General features: G+C 39.5%; 1 protein-coding gene across 1 annotated transcript in view; it reads left to right on the plus strand.

Annotated features, from left to right (window-relative positions):
* Positions 1 to 636: 636 nt before the first annotated feature.
* Positions 637 to 19,592, plus strand: part of FAM135B (family with sequence similarity 135 member B) — a 112,552-nt gene continuing 93,596 nt past the window's right edge. The window contains exons 1-2 of the mRNA XM_039388885.1: positions 637 to 705; positions 1,760 to 1,839. The gene's annotated coding sequence lies outside the window, so the exon portion shown is untranslated. The remainder of the gene's footprint in view (positions 706 to 1,759; positions 1,840 to 19,592) is intronic.

Genomic DNA, 19,592 nt, shown 5'->3' on the forward strand with positions numbered 1-19,592 from the left:
AGCTGTTGCTCATACAGGAGTTCACAGAAAACTTGGTGTTTTCATAGAGGTATAGAATGGTTTGGGTAGGAAGGAACCTTAAAGATCACCTAGTTCCAATCCTCCTGTCACGAACAGGGACACCTTCCACTAAACCAGGTTGCTCAGAGTCCCATCCAACATGGCCTTGGACACTTCTAGGGATGGGACAGCCACAGTTTCTTTGGGCAACCTGTTCCAGTGCCTCACCATCCTCACAGTAAAGAATTTCTTTCTAATATCTAATCTAAACCTATTCTCAGTTTGAAGCCATTCCCCCTTTTTCTGTCCTTACATGCTCTTGTAAATAGTCTCTCTCCATCTTTCTTCTAGGTTCCTTCAGGTACTGAAAGACCCCAAATAGGTCACCATGAAGCCTTCTCTTTTCCAGGTTGAACAATCCCAATTCCCTCAGTCTTTCTCTTAGCCAGTTTTAACTGTTCATTTCCACATACGGATACACTCTTCCAAGGAAATAATTCTACTAAGTGTCGTAACGTGTTTAGTTGCTTGGTAGACCTTTACAAGTCAAAATTTAACCTTTATTTTTGTATTTAGAGGCTTGAACAAAATCAGTCCAAAAACATCTGCAAATGCTTGTGAGATATGGCAAATTTATAAACAAAGAAACCAAAGAAGAGAAAATGCAGAGAACGGGAGATTGACACCAACATGGTGTTACAGCAGGTCAGTGGGAGATCTGCAAACAGGTGAAGGTATCCTGAGCTACAGGGTACTGTGTACAATGTACTGTACACTGCCTCTTATCCTTCATCCATGGAAGTGGTGATGAGAGAAGACTGGGATGAGTTCTTTTCTCTGTTTAGACTTCAGCTCATATTTTGGGCACTGGAACAGGCTCCCCAGGGAATTGGTCACAGCACCAAGCCTGCCAGAATTCAAGAAGACTTTGGACAACACTCTCAGCACATAATCTGATTCTTGGGTTATCCTGTGCAGGGCCAGCACTTGGGCTTGAGGATCCTTGTGAGTCCCCTCCAACTCAGGAGACTCTGTGATTCTATGGGTAATTTAAGCCAGTGAAATCACTGACTTTTTCTGTCTTTCCTGTCTTTCTTCATTTAACACATCTATCTACTATGGGATAGTAAACAACAAGAATACAACTGGCTAAAGTATGATTCACAACATCACAGAATGGGTATGGTTGGAAGGGACGACAGTGGGTCATCCCAGACAATTCTTGAATATTTCCAGTTATGAAGACTCCATATGCTCTCTGGGCAAATGATTAATGCCAACATTTTCTTGATGGGGTAACCTCAACATGGAACAGCAGAATGATAACCACTATGCATAATTTAAATATTCCCAGATGAGAGATTAACACTTGTTCTTTCCACAGAAGTTTCCTTTTTTTTTTTTTTTTTTTTTTTTTTTTTTTTTTTGGTTTTTTTTCCCTCCTTGTCTGATCTCACTGCTTTTTATCATAGATGTTTCTCAATGTCTCTTTTCCCTACAGGAGGCCACACAGGAGGAGATTTTCACAACCTTTCCTCATTAGTCACACAGTGTCCACTCTGCCTGCTGTAAAATAGGAGGGGCCAGATTAAAACTGCTTTAGTTAAAGTTAAAAGGCAGAATAAAAGATCCAGTATTCCTGAGCATGCCCATTTTCTTGAGCACTTTTGAGAATGGATGCCCAGGATTCCCAGACTTTTAGGTTGGATCAAGTGGTCACTTCTCTAACAGCATGTAATTTTTCATTCTTCTTCCCCAGGTATTACCAGATAAGAGCTGGACTGAAGATCCCATCCAGAATTCCCCACAGGCTGTTTGCTACGATTGCAGGACAGACAGGTGAGCAGATCCTAGAGGAAGGTGACATGATTGTACGTGGGTTAGATGGAGGAGTGTGGGGGGGGGACAGGTGAGCCTGGATTTGGATCCAAGCCTGGATTTCCCTAATGTTCTGTAGTTGTTCATCTCTCTGTTCTGGTGTGGGTTTGGGCTGAGTTGGGCTTGTGTCTGTCAGAAAAGCAGAGGAAATTCTCACCATCTTATCTGCAAGCATCTCTTTTATACATGGTTCCTTACTGACAATTTTCCAGTTTAATATTCTTCTATGTATTTAAGGTTCTCTTTTTTTTTAAGGAAAAAGGTGCATTGTTCAATTTGGAAGTCTCCTTTAAATAAAACCCAAAATTATTAGACAAGTTTTATCTGTATAAAATAGAAAAAGTTAAACCAAAATCTGAAAATAAATCACATGAAAAAAAAATCCCAAATTCAAAATCTGAATAAAGAAATTTCTTTGCAAAATCAATGAATGTATAATTTATATATGTAGTCTAGGTTTGGAAAAACATCTTGTTGTGAAAAATCATCAAGGAAGAAATAAAAATATTTTTCGTGATATTTCAGTGTAATTTTGCTTTGGCATATCCAGAGCCACCTGAAGTTCTCCAGAAATGCCCTCAAATTACAGTAGTTTCTGGTATAAGTAGTGTTAAAGTAATGAAATATTCTCAGTATGAGGACAGACAGAATTTTACTTTCTTGGGGCAAAAATCACTCAACAACAAACAACAAAAAAGGCAAACTACTCCCTGTTGTAGTAGGGATGGCTGTACTATTTAAGGGAAAAACTCAAATATTTACTATATTTTCTTTTTTAAAAGAACAGTATTTTCTTCTCCCTCATACATCTTCAGTGTCAGGCCAATACTGAGGGTTCTTTTACCTCTTCAAGGAACAATTCATGCAGATGCAGGGGCAGAAGAAAGACAAGGCAGGCAGTGCAGTTACAGGATTAGCAGCTGACTTTCGTAGTGCTAATGCAATCCAGACTGGGCTCTAATAGCTTTATAGAGCTGACATCAAGACAAGGGGTATTTAAACTACTAAGGATTTAAACAGTTTCTCCTTAGCTATCTTTGCAAGTACTTCCTAATTGATTTCATAGATCTGCAAGAGAGCATCATTTAATGGGACTGAACTTAAAGGCACACAGGCCATACTGTTGTTTTTTTTTTCATACCACTGACCTTTCTCAGTATGAGAAAAGCTGGTACAGGACTAATTAAATTGTTGTGCATGTTTCAATAAGACACCCCTACTAAAGTAGCATTGCAAAGAAACCAGTGTGTTATAAAACTGTGAATAAACTCCTGCCTCACCAACAAGAATATAAAATAACTGACATTCGTGAGTTTGGTGTAAAGGAAATATTTTTTATCTTTCCCTTATTGGGTTCATAGGATCTGTGAGAACTGAAAATATGCTTTGAAAATGATTATGTAAATTTATGTAGTAAAATCTGTGAATATATGCAGTAATAAAATATATAAAATATGTAAATATATAAAATAAATAAGACTCAGTATTTATTTTCCAACACACATGGCTTTTTATTTTTATTAAACGTACAGGATTTACAATAATACCTTGCAAACTGGCAGCATTAGCAATGTTTGCTTCCCACTGGATGTTTTCAGCAACAGAGGCAAAAACCCTTGTAGTTTCCAATAATTCTGGAGAGGGGAAGCTGAAGTCTGTGTCCCTTGGTGGTGACCAACCAAATGTGTACAGCAAGGACTCTGTCCATGGCACAGCACTGACAGGTTGTAAAGAAAGCCTCAATGAGCTACTACATGGACCACAGTTTGGCCACATCCTGTCTATGTTTTGGGAAGAGAATGGGCTGTGTGGCTCAGTCAAATCCAAGGAGAGCTGTGCTGGAGCCAAAGAGCCCCTGTGATCTGGTCGCTTCTGTCATCAAGGCTGCACATCAGCTTGTATTGAGTCAGTATATGAACAGGAATATGCCTGAATCCTATCTGCATATGCACATATTCATAAAAATATATACATTTAATTCATACTCCTGAGCACTTTTAGCAAGGTGGGTTTTCTTAGGGACAAGACAATACTGGTGGCTGATGACTTTTCACAGAATCGCGCAATCATAAAATTTTGAAAAGATCTCCAAAATCATCAAGTCCAACCTTTGTCCAAATACCAACATGCCCACTAAACCTTGTTGTAGAGTGCCACGTCTACTCGTTTTTTGAACACTTCCAGGGATGGTGACTCCACCACTTCCCTGGGGAGCTTGTTCCAGTGCTTAACCGCTCTTGCAGGGAAGCTGCTTGCCTATCACCTTGGCCTCCAGGCCAAGAAAATTGTTTTGGTGGATGAACATTAAGAACAAAAGATATTTTGCATGGCATATAACTAAATAAGGTACTCAGGACTTTGATTTGAGTTCTGATTTCTTTTTTTTTCTCCATCCAATAGTACCATTTTACTAATTCTCAAAACTTCAAATAGACAAATTTTTTTTGAAAACTTGGCCTGAAAATGTAATTATAAGTAATACAGACTATTTAAGAAAAATTATCACCCGCCATGCTAGTCTTTATTAGATTGTAGAAGCCTTCCATCTAACTGTAGTCAATTAAATTGAATTATTGTCTAAAAGTGCAGATGGCCAAGGACAGCCAAGGAATGTGGTTCTTTCTTAATTTATCTCATACAAGGCAGGGGAGATGAGATGCAATATTTGTTCCAGACAAGTTAAGAAAAAGTAGTTGTGATTGTCCTTACACATTAACTCTTTTGATCGGTGATGTAGAAGTGTTTCATGTACCCACAGTTTTAAGCTTTTTCATAAAATGAAATATCTGACTTTAAGTGACAAGGAAAAAGTAGCACAATTTCCATTGTGGTATGCAAAGAAAAAAAATGAAAAAGTAGATCAGAAAATCATGGAATCATAGAATCTTTCAGGTTGGAAAAGATCTTTAAGATCATGTCCAACCATTAACCTCACACATTCAAGTCCACTACTAAACTATGTCCCTAAAATGAAGAACATTACTGTAACCTGTGTCTGAACTACACAAGTTCATGATCACTCTCACCGAATGCCTTTTCCTATAAATTAAGTATTGATCTGTGGTTACCTTGCACCTAAGACATAATTTGAAGGGTTATTTACATTTCTGATATGCTCCATAATTAACTGTTTGTGCCTGATTTTGATAAACAGATAGTTATCCTAATTTCTTTGTTAGTGTTTGACTATCTCAGAAAAGTTCCCAATGAAGGAATTCTGCTTCAATAATTAAAGAGAAATCTTTTCTTGTAAATGGCTTCTTAATGCAGTCAAAACAAGCAGTTGCTTTTAGTTGCTCATTAGAGCAAGAAGAAACAGCACTATGACTTGTGGAACAGTATGAAATTGCAGTCATTAGTTCCAATAACTTTTTGGAAGGTAATTTGTGCCTCCATTAACTGAAGATAAGGTTACTGCTTTTGAAGCATGAGAAAAGGGGGGAGAAATTTACGCTTTAGCAAACACATGGGCTTGTTTTCAAAGCTTCTTAAAATTAATCTGAAAATAAATATGCATTTAATACATATAATAATGCATACCTGAAAAATAAAAATTATATTCAGAGGGGACATCACTGTGAGAGAAGGTATTTTAGGGATGAGTTCTCTTAGAAAAATTCAGCTGTGAGATCATAAGAGATGACCCCATCCTTGGAAACATTCAAGATAGACTGGATGGGGCCCTGACCAACCTGATCTAGTGAAGTTGTCCCTGCCCATTGCAGAGGGACTGGAACTAGATTATCTTTAAGGTCCCTTCAAACCCAAACCATTCTGTGATTCTATGGTCAGACATTTTAAGAATTGTTAGTTCACAATCTAAACAGAACTAATTCCATGATATTCTAGAGAAGAGAGAAACAGAGAAAAAAGGCAAAAAGGAAAAAACTGAAGATATCTCTGACAGATGTGCTACTTTCTGCAAGATTCAATCATCTTCCATTCAAGGCCTTTCATAAATTTCTCAAGGATGGAAGCTGAAAAGACAGATTAGTGGCTATGAGATTTTCCATTGCAGACCCTAAACTAATCTGGATGCCCTCATTTCCCTCCTCCAGAAGCTGGGACAGATCATACAAGCCACAGTCTTGGAGATGCTAAACAGCATCCCAAACTTAAATTGAGACCTGGTTAGTGGAGAAAGCCAAAACTAGGAAGGGTCTGTAAGCACCAATATGTGCCACAAGTCTCTTTCCCTGGACAGTGAGTCTGAGACACAAAACTTCATCATCAGTGGCCACCTGAAGGTCTGTCAGGGGCAGAATCCAGTTGTTCACATGCAGAGAGCCAACACAGTATTTCTGCTGCTCGGGGTCGAAGATGAACTTCAGCTCTGGGGTTAAATCGTCCATACAGATGTTTCAGACCTTCCACTCCTGTGTGAATTGGACTTTCACAGACCTCTCTTTTCTTCCAGGTTCACTTTTGTGCCTTTGATTTCCCTGTACAGTGATCCTTGTTGCCTTTATTCTAATGGTTCAGTCTTCAGAGTCCTTTAAAATCCACCACTGCTCTAAAATGACTGATGAGTCATTTACACTGATTCAGTAGGTAAAGTGAACCCAGGCAACAGTTGTACCCATCTCTGCACTGATGCAAAAAACTACATGGTGTCCTATTTTAATGTCCCATACTTTAGTCAGGGAATTTTGCCACCTGAATTAATATTTGGAATAAATATATAGAGTGTCAGCTACACAACTATGTGACACAACAAATTAACAATCTTGTAAGTTTTTGAAGAATGAAATTCTTTTCAGATATGAATTATCTAACTAAAAAGTCTCTTAGATAACTGGCTATGAGTTCAGAAACAGAAATAAACACTACAAAAAGCATAGATCGTCTCTGTTTTAATAAAGCATTAAGCATTTAGGGAGAAAAACTTTCTGCTGATCCCAAGCAGGGCAGTTATTCCATCGTCTCACATTTCAGTATGTCTGAGAAATGAACCTTGGTTTATAGCATAAATCAGAGATAAGAGACTGCATTTATGTTAGGATCTTTTGTACAAGGAAATTAATAGGACAACTTGCTTTTTATCATCACGGAATCTATGTATAGGTAGAGAGGTAGTTGTATGTAATTCTTTCCATGAGGTTAATTCAAAATATCAAAAAGCAAGGTTAAGATAAAGAATTCATCTCAGAAATGTGCAGTTTTAATCAAAAGTCACACTGAGGTAGAAAACACTCTGAACTTTTTGATCAAGCAATTTTAAAATTATGGTGTCTCCTTCAGAAATTATTTATACTAAATATAACATCTCCATTTATTCTAAATATAAATATGCTAAACACAATATTTCAAAACTAAAACAAGTCTCTTCAAACATTTAAATAGGAAAATGATGATGCATTGAACGAGTTCACGCCTGAAAAATGTTGTCTTTGCACTTTCCAAGTAGGCTTATTTTAGCCCTGGAGGGTCTGTGTGAGTATTGCTCTGGTAAAGAATTTGTATTTTCAACCTTCAGCAGCTGAGTTTTCAAACTTTCTAAAAGTTTTGCAACTGATTTGCAACTCAGTACATGGGCAGATAAATGTGTCATGCTCAGCCCTGTTTTGTTGGCTTCAGAGTCTAAATTTTCAGAAGTCACTGGTTATTAGTGTTGGTTTAGTCTTTATTTATTTTTTCTTTAGTCTGGAACACTGAAATTTCAGTAGAAAAGTACTTCTGGAGCTGGAATGTCAAAATGGGCAAACTAAATAGCATATCACAGCTTAAAGTCTGGAATAAGTTCTAATATTTCTTGTTCACTGAGTGCCAAAAAGGCAAAGTAGCATTAAAAAAATGGATAGCTTGCAATAAATTACGAAAATCTTGACAATCGGCTGTTACAAACTAGCATATAAAAAATTTATATATATCAATGGAGAAAAAAACCCCACAAAATATATCCAGAATTCCATGCAGGAGACAACTCTGTTTTACCAACAAAGCTCCTTCAAGTCTGTCATCAGAACCAAAAACAGAGTTTGTCTTAGCAGTTCATGGAGCTATAAATTCCTGTGAGCTCCAAGTACCTGAAATGATGGTACAGCAGATTTAGTGCTAAGATGGAAGAACACGTGTATTGTCTTTCTACAGATATAACAGATAAAACTGAAAGTTTATCCTGCACCTTGAATTCAGTGTGAACTAGGAGCAGTATCATGGGTAACTGACAGCCCTAATAACCTCATTTTCCCCTGAGGTAGGAGATATCAGAGGGAATACGACATACTGAACAGGTCTACAGAAATACTAGAAAATTCTGCAGAAGGTGCTCCTGTACCAGATTAATGTTAGCTAAGAAATACATAGATATCACAACTGAGTGTTTTCACAGAACCATTGAATCATTTGGTTTGAAAAAGACCCCTGAGGTCATTGAGTCCAACCATTAACCCAAGCCCAGCACTAACCCATGTGCCTCAGTGCCACATCTACATGTCTTTTAATACCTCCAGGGGTGATGTCTCAACCACTTCCCTCAGCAGCCTGTTCCAATGCTTGACAACCCTTTCCATGAAGAAACTTTTCCCGATATCCAATTCGAACATCCCCTGGCCCAGCTTGAAGCCATTTCTGCTTGTGCTATAATTTGGGATGAAAGAACAACCCCCACTTCACTACCTCATACAATTGGCCTTGGCCCATTGATCCAGCCTGAACAGATCCCTTGGTGGAGCTTTCCTACCTTCCAGCACATCAGCACTCCCACCCAACTTGGTATCATCTGCTCTCTTCCTCTGTCATCTTTCCGTTTCTCTAAAAGCTGATTTCTACATTTTTTAAAAAATTAAACTCCCAAAAGAAAGGCCACAGGCGTCTTTGTTGAAGGCTGTGACCCACTGATTAAGGGACAACCTCCTATGGATCTAAAATGCAGAAGTGAGTGAGGGAATATATGAAGGAGTTTGCAGCATGCCTGCAGCCACATGTTAAAGGGGTTCCTCAGTCAGAAGATCATTTAGCCTGATTACATTCTCATTCGACTCAGTCTCTTCATGTTTACTTTCACATCTATCAGGCAATTCTGCAATAAAGACTTTGCTAAACAACCCAGGTGATAAATATGAAGTCTCAGCAGTCATCTGAGATGGGAGACTTTGGGGTCTAGTAGGAACTAAATGACTACAAATTCAGGAAGGTGAAACTAAATTTTTGTATGGAGACCACAAGTATATTTAAAAAAATTGTGAATCATGTGAATCATGGCCCAGTGTTCTGCTTACCAAATCATTACAGACATGCTGGAGGGATTGATGGTTTCTTGAGAATATTGGTGGTCAGGATGTTCTAGTGACTATGGGATGTAAAAGATCTTAAAAAATTAGGATTTAAAAATCCTGAGATCTATAGACGGCACTTTAGATGACAGTTGCTAAGGAAGAAGACAATATTCATTAGTTAAAACATATATAAATATATATTCTTACCAGTTACAGATAATAGTGGTTCTTCCCTGGGGAGGGTACCTTGCATGATTTATATATAAGCTTTCTAACAAACCTTATTTCACCAAGATTTCTATACTAGCAGGAAATAGTTGTCTTGTGTTAGACTATATTCGAAGGGCAGGTAATAAATCATCTGTAACCTGAGTTATGGCTGTGAGATGGAAGAAGCCTTGGAAATCTGTGACTAAGGGTAAAAATAATCTTATCTAACTGCTGATATCTATTCTGTGAGTGTCTCCACCTAAGCTAATCAACCAGTCTCCCTTTATAGCCAGAGGAGAGAAACAGGTAATCTGAGGGAGTAATTTAACATATCTATTTTCAGATGAGTTGAATCACACCCATTTCTGTCCGTTTACTATAAAAAAAGTTGCAGAAACTTTGCAGAGAGAGACATTTCCATTGTGTTTGTAAAAGACCTGGTACAAAAAGGCTGTGATTGCCTTCATATATGTGTGCAAATTAGGCAAGTAATAATAAAAGGTAGGAAAGGTGACACAGTCCACACAGAAAGAAAATGGTGCTCTTATCTTTCCCAGCAAAGAATCAAAGATGAATCTTGATTCAGGATTCTGCATAATGCTCCTGAAGGGTTTTTCAGGGTAAAAAGTAAGAGTAAGGAGAAGTCTCCAGTATGAGCACGACTTTCTTACTCTTTTCCTAGAACTTCATCCTGACGCTAACAGAAAAAAAATCCACTGTATTATATAAAAAATGAAATAATATTTTCCTTCTGGATTTATTAATTGAAATGAAGTTGTAGAAGTGGTGTAGTTTGTTTATTTATATTTTGTAAGACTAAAACCATGATTATATTTTCACCATGAATTTCATAAATCGACAAAAAATATACTGGGAAATAGAAGTCATGTTTGAATTTTGACAAACCAGAAATAGAATTTGGGATTCAGCAAATAATTCTGTGCTATTAACTGATTTCCAGGACATTACTCTGTGGCCAGTACCTCTGTAGCTTAACATTATGCATGAGATGTGACTGTAAAAAAGAAAAACAAGAGAATTTTCTGTGCGTTCAGGTGTATATGTGGGCCTTTCAGAAGGATTTTTTTAATTTGCTACTCTAGCCAAGGAATGCTGGTTGGTTTAATTTCCCATCAATATTACTGACAGGGACTGCTCTGAAAAATCTTGCAGTCTTGAGATTAAAACAGGGAACACAGACAGCAGAACAAACTGTGTCTTATCTGTAAAATGATGGCACTGCTTCAAAGATGCAAATATATATATTTAATTTAATACCTTTCCAAACATGTGAGATAAACAAGAGGAATCCAAATAGCTAGAGACATATACCCTCTAGCAGCTGACTCAAGATATTCCATCTGCAGAAAACCTATGTCCCAGGTTGGATAATGATGTCACAATAAAAGGGGAAAGTTATAGGTAATTTGTGCATGAATTCTTTTATGTCTGAAAAGGACCATTGTAATAGCTAGTCTGAAACACTCTAAATCTGAGCCATAGAGCTTTAACCTGTGCTTGTGTGCAAAGCACAGCTGCAATATGTGAACTGTGTCATATCTTTGTAGAAGTATATTCAATATTAATTTTTAAAAGAGGCGTGTGGGTGGGGTAATTGGTTTTGAGCCGGGTTTGTAATTTGTTTGGGTTCTTCTTTTTCTTTTCCATTTCCACTTGAGAGAAAAGATTGCCCTGCTTTCTGTGGTTAACTTTTTAGTAGAAACATTTGGAACACACAGTTTTGCTTTACATGGAACGTGAATCTGGTTTGAACAACAGCCTTGAACCATTCACTGCCCACAAAACCTGATCTTGCTCACTCTCTAACAAAAAGATTAAGATGGAGTAATTAGGAAGTCAAGGGAACTACAAAAAACTGAACAAGAAGATAGAGGCTTGAGGAGAATGAGACCTCAGGTTTGTGTGAAGAACAGGAGAACAACTCAACTCTCTTCCGCTTTAGACTTGCATTCCCTGCTGGTGTGACACTGCAGAGCCTGTAGATAATGTTGGAACTCAACACTTCCTTTCCTACAGATTTCCACATGCAGAAGTAATGTCTGGATGTTTATATATTCACTTGGATTCACTTGGATTTCATACAAAGTTTTCACACCTTTGCCGAAGATTAAAAGCAAGGTGTATCCTGAACAGGGAATAATTTACAATTTATCCCGTCTTTGCATTTTCAATGACTGGGAAGTGTTTGAAGTACAATAAAAAACCAAAAGGCTCAAACAGGTGCAATCTTTGGGGGAACAAAACCACGTTTTGGTTTTTGGTTTCTTCTTTGCTATCTCTAAGATCATGTAAATTTGGGTCCTCTTTTGTGTTCCCTGAAGAAACAGCTTCCTCCACACTATATGTAGCCTGTGAATATGACCTGATCTGTCAGAAGCAGACACTTTGTCTGGTGATTGCTGTAAAATCGTGTATAGTAAAATGCTGGTTTGTTACTTGAAGCTTAAAAACAATCCTATTGGTTTAAATGGAACCTGTTCATTTATTAGATAAGCGCTTGCTTAAAGGTTTGATAGAATGGAGAAGAATGTTAGGAAAACCCACAATTTCACCTTGATTTTAAATTATACAGCTGGTAGCATAAAAATGTATGATGCAAATCATGCACTCTGTAGGAACTAATAATGGCCAGTCTTCGCGAGCGAAGATTTTTGGGAAAGGTCATTAACCCTTCCAGCCTGCGCAGTGGATTTTTAGGTGAGGCACAGCGTGCGCTGAACTGAGCCCACCCTTTAGTCCTGAGGTTCATCTGCCGGGGCCGAGCAAAGCTTGGACAGTGGCAGTGAGGTCCCCAGGATGTAGGTTTGTTTAGAGTGACCTTCTCTTAGGTGGATTGCCTACCAAGGCTGATGAGCTCCACCTGCCCAGGGGGCCGGGAAACGAACCCGGGTCGCAGAGGTGAGAGTCAGGCACTCTAACCACTAGACCACCAGAGGTCTGTAGGAACTAAGAAAGTTCAAAATGACAGGCTTGGATTTTGCAGACAAGTGATAAAAGTTCACCTTCTACTGCAGATGCCGTGTAACTTATTCTTCCCCTTACATACGTGTGTGGGAAGTCATAATGAGCATTCAAAATTTGCTCCCACAACCCCCTCCACTGGTTGGACCATAAACTCTCTGAAATCATACAATTTAAATGTGCCTCCAAGGGCTGCATGTGGTGGGGAGATCAGTAGAGTAGTTAACTCACTACATCTTTCAGTGTCAGTATAGAAAGTGATAAAATCACTTAGTCTCCAGCCACTCTGGGCCATAATTTTTTACTCTAGCATTGCAGGCTATGACTTTGAGAGATCTGTTTCACAAGACTATTTTATAATGCTGCAGATAATGTAGAAAGTGCAGCATTAGAAGAAAAACATGTGAGGGATAGTGCTCTATCTTCTGATTTTTCATCTTGAAGAAATGATATTGCACATTACCAAACAGGCATCAACTCTTAGTATCAAAAGCTGATATTAAAAAAAACAAACCAGACCAAGCAAAAAGTAAATTAGAAAAAATCATATATGATATAAACAGAATATAAACTCCGTAAGAATAATTTTTTCTCATTATGTTAGAAGAAACAGTCATGCTACTCATACTTAGGTTCCCAAGAATTATTTCAGCATTTGTTGCTTTTCCAAAAGAAACTCAATCAAAATTATGGTGTAGAGAAGATCCCTGTGTTACTGATACTTCATTTGGTTAAATAGCACAAAAAAATGAGGTTGTGACACATATGGATAGTACCCAGTGTATATGTCCGACACCCTCTGTTCGATGGACTCAGTCAAGCCAGTGAATACCAAAAGCAGAACCCGAGGGTAGAACTTAACAGAAACAAAACCCCCTGAGACTCGTAGCACTGAGCTGTGTGTCTGTGGAGGACCTGAGGACCCAGCAGGGTTTACTAGTCCTTAATTCCTGTGATTGCTGGGCTCTTTTTCCCAGCTCTGATCTTGAGCAATCAACCTCCCCCTGTTTTAGTTTCCCCATGTGTATGTCATGGGGTTAATTGTAGCTGTATCATAAGGATATTGTGAAACTCAATTACTTAATATAAAGAGCTCTGATTTTTTTTTTTTTTGTGATAGGTGACAGTGTAGGAGAGTACATCATTATCTATGGTCTTGAACCTTTTTGTGGTTGGTTCACATTTTAGGGAGTAATACAATGGATCCAAAAAGGGAAATGTTTGACCTACTACTTCCACTCTGCACTGTGCAATGAGTCGCAGTAATAACAGTAATCTGGGAATCTGTTAATGTAATTAAAACCACTGACTTTGCTCCTAGGCGGGAGGTTTTTAGTATGGCTGATGTGCGAAAATGAAGTATGCTGGAACATCATTGTAGCTTCTGTACCACATAAAAAATTAGGAGAATAATTCTGCTCGTGAACATATTTCTCCCCAAATCTCTACACATTAACCTGTCAAAACTTGCTAATATGCTTTTGGAAAATCTTCATCAATGAACCAATTTCTGCTTTTGACTGTCTGAATACAGCCACTGGCTCTGGAGTGTCATTATACTATAGTCCTTCACTATAGCAAGAAATGGGGGTTACTGTGGTGGAAGGTGTCGGCTCTGTCATGGTTTGAGATAGCCCCAAAATCCAATTCCCTAGTCTAAGCCCCCTCCCCCATCTCAACCTAATGTGAGATGGGTTTTTCCAGACAAAACACACCAGACTCAAAGTACGGGAAAGGGAATATATTACAATGACTGTACAAATAAATACCATATCACATTATACACACGATCACAACTATCTCTACCATGACATATAGTATTTACAATGGATCAGATCTCTTCTCTCCTCCAAATAAAAGTCCAGGGGGGAAAGAAGGACAGATCCCTTCCAGTCTCTGAACAGCAGGAGTATCTTCTAAGGCAGCAGGTTCTCCTCATCTCATGCATGCAGCAGCTGATAGCTGGATTTCTGCCAGCACTCACGAGGGAGGTATCCAAGCTCCCTCGGCCCCCTTGACGCAGGCAAAGGGGTCTTCTGTGGACTTTGTAACCCCAGACAAGGTCGTTTCACCACGTCATATCACGAAGACACAGGGGGGTCTTCGTGACGGTCTGGTATCTCTTGCAGGGCCTCTGTGCCCTGTCTCTCAGGCTGCCACCGTGGCAGCAGTGCGAGGGGGGAGCCAAGGTCAACTCCCCCCGCATTCCATCTGGCCGTCCCGGTCCAGCTCCGGGACGTCTCTTGAGCTTCTCAGCTCCTCTCTCTCTCTCTCCGGTGCTGCATGTCTAAAACTCTTCTCCTAAATAGGAGTCCATGTCCTCCTTCTCTCTTGGAGGTCTCAAAGGAGTTTGGGGAAATCTGATATCAGTCTTACCCCCAGAACTCTGTCTCTCAGCTGCTGGCTCTCTCTCTCTCTCTCTCCCTTTCCAGGAGTCTTCTCTGCGGTGCTGCATGTTGTTTCTGCTGCTCCTTCAGTTCAGGTCTTATCTCTGGCTCTCTGCCACCGTTTCTCTGGTCAGTGCCGGCTGCTGCTCTGTGCCCATGGAGAAAACATCTCCCGGCATAACTACAGACACTTAGTCCAGTCTAGCACTGTTCCAGGTCTTTGCAGCCCCCCCCCCCCAGCCAGAGGCCCAAGGGGCTCAGAGCCCCTACTTCGTGGCTCTACAACATGGCCACCTTCTCCTTAACAACAAGCAAACTACAACTCAGCTCTTCTGGTGAGCTTGTGATATATTTACATTTTTGCAGGAGTGCCCATTGGGCAGAACTTCAAAACTTCCAGGGGTTTCCACCCCTTGGGGTCTACCACTTTTCTTAGCCTCTGGGGGAAAACAGAGTCCAAACCACTACAGGGTCTCAGCACTCCAGTGTAGGTGGCACAGAAAGGGAGTGGAGAAGGGGTCTAGGACCTGCTCTCTTGTTCTGTGGAAAGGAAAATATAAAACTACTTCTTTTACATACACATTAAAGCTATTGTTATTTCACCTGAACTCCAACATGGGAGACATCTCTCAGAGCGTCTGGTGGACACCTCTGGATCCGGGTCCAGAAAGTGAGACACATGCTGAGCACAGATGAATGCAGAGCTTCCTTGGAGCTCAGGCTGACACCCCACGGCGGGAGACTGCACTGCCCCACTTGCTCCATGACCCTCTGTATTCATCAAAGCTTGGACACACAGTTTGTTGTGAATATGAAATAGAGACCAGCTGAGATGAGTGTGCAGTTAAGAGCTGTTCAGGGGAAAGCAGTTTAAAATCTCAAACAGCAAAAATCAGTTTAGCTACATCCCTTCTGCACAGTACCTGAGTAGCATAATATATACAGCCAGATATTGCTTTGGTGGAGTTTTTCTCTTTAATACTTTTTTCACCTTTGGGCTGTTCTTAGGCAGATGACACCTTCCTGTTTACTGGGCAATGTTCTTTAACTTTGGGAAACTTGAGCTTAATTTCTGTCATGGGTACAGAGAAAGATGCACATTTATCTCTTTAGAAGCAACAGAGCAAACCTATGAAAATGGGAGAAACCCCCCCCATTTTATTTTAAACAGCTCAGATACATCCATTAATGATTTTCGGTGTTTGCTCATTAACAGTTACTAGGTCTTGCCACTCCTGTGTAGCAGTTTCCATCTCAATATGTCTCACTGCTGTGAGTTAACTCAGCTTTGAGGCCAAATTCTTGTGAGGTAAAAAAGAGCTTATGTCTATACTGCCAAGCACAAAAACATATTGAAAGTCTTTAGCCTGGCTTTGTCCTGGTACATTCTGTGACTTAATAAACGCCTTCTCTGAACTAACTTACCTCCTCAGAGTGTGCGTTTGTGCTGTGTCTCTTCGTCAGCATGTTGCACATTACTCATCCTACCTCTTGCTCTGATAGAATTTTGCTGGTTGTTATCTTAGGAGTATTTGCACCATTCTTTCTTGTGCAGTCGTTGGTATCATGCCAAGTTTATTTCCCATAACTTTCACCAAAAGACCCCCAAAAAAGCACTGCACAGATATAGGCTGAAAATTTTGTGGTTTTGTCTGCAAGCTCATCTTCAGGAGCTGGAAAACAGTCTAACTAGAGGTCAGGTTTTATCCAGGGAAATAATGGGAAATACTGAGTGAGGTTCTCCCTGAACCTCTGTTCTTTACCTGAATAGTATAAGGTTTTCCTACAGGAATGATACCTTGGTGAAGATGAAGATACCATGCAAGTTCAGCCTACTGTTGTGCTGAGAGTAGCTCCAGTCATGATGACTAATATCATCCTGTAATTTCCTGGATTTGTCTATTTATGTCTATCCATCTGTTATCCCTTATCTTAATTTCACCTAGGAACCATTTACAAAAGTGAATATCAGTTTGCTTTAGATTTGAGTTTTGCATATGCAGGCACATTTTCTGCCATGTCTCATAGCTCTGAATCATCTCTTGCATCTCTGTCTGCTGCTGTTAACAGTGGACTTCAACTCACAATCTCAGGAGGAGAAATGGGGGTTTCTCACATGATCTTAGCGGTACAGACAGATTGAGTAGCCTAAGGTTAGAGAGGAAGTTTCCCCCATAAGTAACACTGGGAGGACTTCATTCCACATGTCTGAAGGATGCATTTTAGGTTACAGCAACTTCCTGCTATTAGGTCTTGATTTCTTGACACTGATATAAAAAGAAAAAATCAAATTACTTGCCTGCCTTTTCTGTGACTAAAATGAGATATGAAAAATACCACCCTAAAAATTTTATTCAAGGCTAGTGGGTGCAACCAAGAGGCTATACAGATACTGAGATGGATCTGGGGAACCTCACCAGTAGGCTCTGTTCTAAGAAGTGTGTGGAAGTCAGGATTTGAGTTTTCACCATGCGACTTCCTCAGAAATGTCAAGGGTTAATTCCCTCCCTCTTAGGTAGTGGGAAGCAGTGTAATAACTCCTTTCAACCACTAATAAAGTAGGGATTATATTTGTGGGAGATGAAAAATCTCTGGCACAAATAACACAATAAGGATTTTCGTGTTCTAGACATAATAATATTTGATTGAAAATACACTCACCAGAGCTCAGAGTCTCAAGCTTAGATTAGAAGAGACTACAAAGGATCTCTAACAGGATACAAGAAAATACTGAGTACTTTCGTACTAGCATTGCACACAGGGAGTAAAAGCAGAGGTTTAGACTTCTATAATGAATTCATTTTATTTGTGGATTATAGTAGGAAGGTTTTTGATTTCTAGTAATAGAGGTTACTATAATACCAGGGAAAGAGAAAGAGAACAGGGAGTCCATACTGTTGCTGAACTGTGAGATCTGGCTTCTGCTTCCTGCTCTCCAACAACTTTCCTTCCTCTCCAATGTTAGACAAGACACTTAGATTCAGATCTTCCAAGTCCTTCAAAGGCCTAATTTACATTGACTTATATTCAATACTCCTGAGGAAACAGGTCCAAGTCATGCTGTGCCTCAGGTTCCCACCTGTAAAAGAGACATGAACAATATCTACAACAAGCATTGTGAGGGACAAAGGTGGAGAAACTCGCTCTGCGAAAATGTGGTGAAGGCCGTAAAAATGTTCACATGATGGATTTGAAGGCTTTCATGTCATGTCCAATAGATTTAATCTAGAATGTTGTTCACTGTGTGCATTGCACAGTGTCTGGTTTCGGCAGGAGTTGGCTGCAACAGGAAATTGAGTGACTACACATAATGAAGTAAATGCTTTGAACAATATCATTTGTAGCTGGGTTTTCATCCATTTATTGTTGTCTTTTGGGATAAAGAGGAAAGCCCATTTAAATTGTCCTTTCTAAAAAATTATTTTTATTTTTTAGTCTGGGTAGCCAGTTCTTTCCTCAAACTGAAATGAACTTTTTTAAGGCTTTTCCTTTCTTTAATTGTGAGACAAGTGGAAACGATGAAGGTTATCAAGAACTTCACTTTCATTTACATAATTGCTATGTGGAATGGGAAATTGGCTTATGCAAGAAGCCTGAGGCTCATTAGTGACAAGCATCTTCAGCAGAGAGAGTGCTCCCTGCATTAATGTTCAGTTGCAGGTTGTGGGTGGTTTTAGGAGAAGTATTTCACTTTAGCCAGCCAATTAATGAAAACTCAGGGTAATTGAACTGAATTGAGTGTTTGCTTGTTTCTGTGAGGTTACTTGCCTGGTGATTGCAAACAAAAGCCTGACAACTGTACTCACAGCAAAACGAGGTGGTGAACACAGACTGGGGGGAAGAATGGGAAGAGGTACTTTTATTTCATACAGAGTGATCACCATTGATTAAATATATGCTTTGTAGTCTGAGCTCTGAAGGATAAAAAGGACGAAACCTTCTCCTTCTTCTTCAAGACTTTAGGTTTATCAGTAGCCTGGGGATAAGGGGGGATGCAGACACCTGAGGTAGCCAGCCTATTCCTGCACAGAAGTTTCTTTTCATTCGCTTATACTTCTTGATTCTAATGGCTGATCCAACACCAGAGGAAGGGTAAACAGTATGTTGGTGGTGCTTTTGTACAAACAAGAAATTATCAAATTCCATTCTATTTTCCTAAAAGAATTCAAAAAGGAGCAATGCCTCCATGGAGATTAGTCATAAGGCTCACATACTTTATAGTCCACTGAAGGGCTTATTCTCCACTGATCTAAACCTCACATTGAAGGCACCTGATTTTCATATCACTTCCATCTGCCAAGATAGTTCAGCACAGGCCTACGGGACCTTAGCAGTATCCTTGATTTTAAAGGTCAAAAGGTGGAGTTTAGTGAAAACCTAAAGGATGAGTAACAGCTGTGCCTGGATGAATTGATCAAAGTCTGTCTTCTTTTTTTCGCCGGATGATCAGGAGTTCCTTGTTGTTGCAAGTTTTGAGACCATCTGAGTGCAAGGTAGACCTTAGTTTACAACCACTGCATGAAGGGAAAAGCCATTCTTGGCTTGGAAGAGCTCAGCATTACGAAACATCTTAGTTAATTGTAGCAGGAAGGAAACAAAAGCATTCCAGTATGGAGCTTTTGGGTTGAAACCAATCTCTTTTGCACGTCTTTTGAGAGGCCCCAGAAATGACCCAATGGCAAATGATTCCACAATGTTCTCAAGCAGAAAAAGCACAGCTGCACTGAAGGAATAGCTGCTGTTCCAACATAAGCTCTCTTCAGAGGTGCTGACCCAGCTTTACATGTAATTTTGTTGAAAATGGTGCACTTACATTTCTTTCCTGACGAAGCATTTTCTCAAAAAGACATCAAAGTCTGTATTAAAAATATGAAGGAAAGCCGGTTGAATTTGAGTAGTTTCATCCAGAGAAATGCAG

This window comes from Pipra filicauda, unplaced genomic scaffold, assembly GCF_003945595.2.
Source record: "Pipra filicauda isolate LSUMZ 115617 unplaced genomic scaffold, ASM394559v2 scaffold697_size288841_pilon, whole genome shotgun sequence".
NCBI lineage: Eukaryota > Metazoa > Chordata > Aves > Passeriformes > Pipridae > Pipra > Pipra filicauda.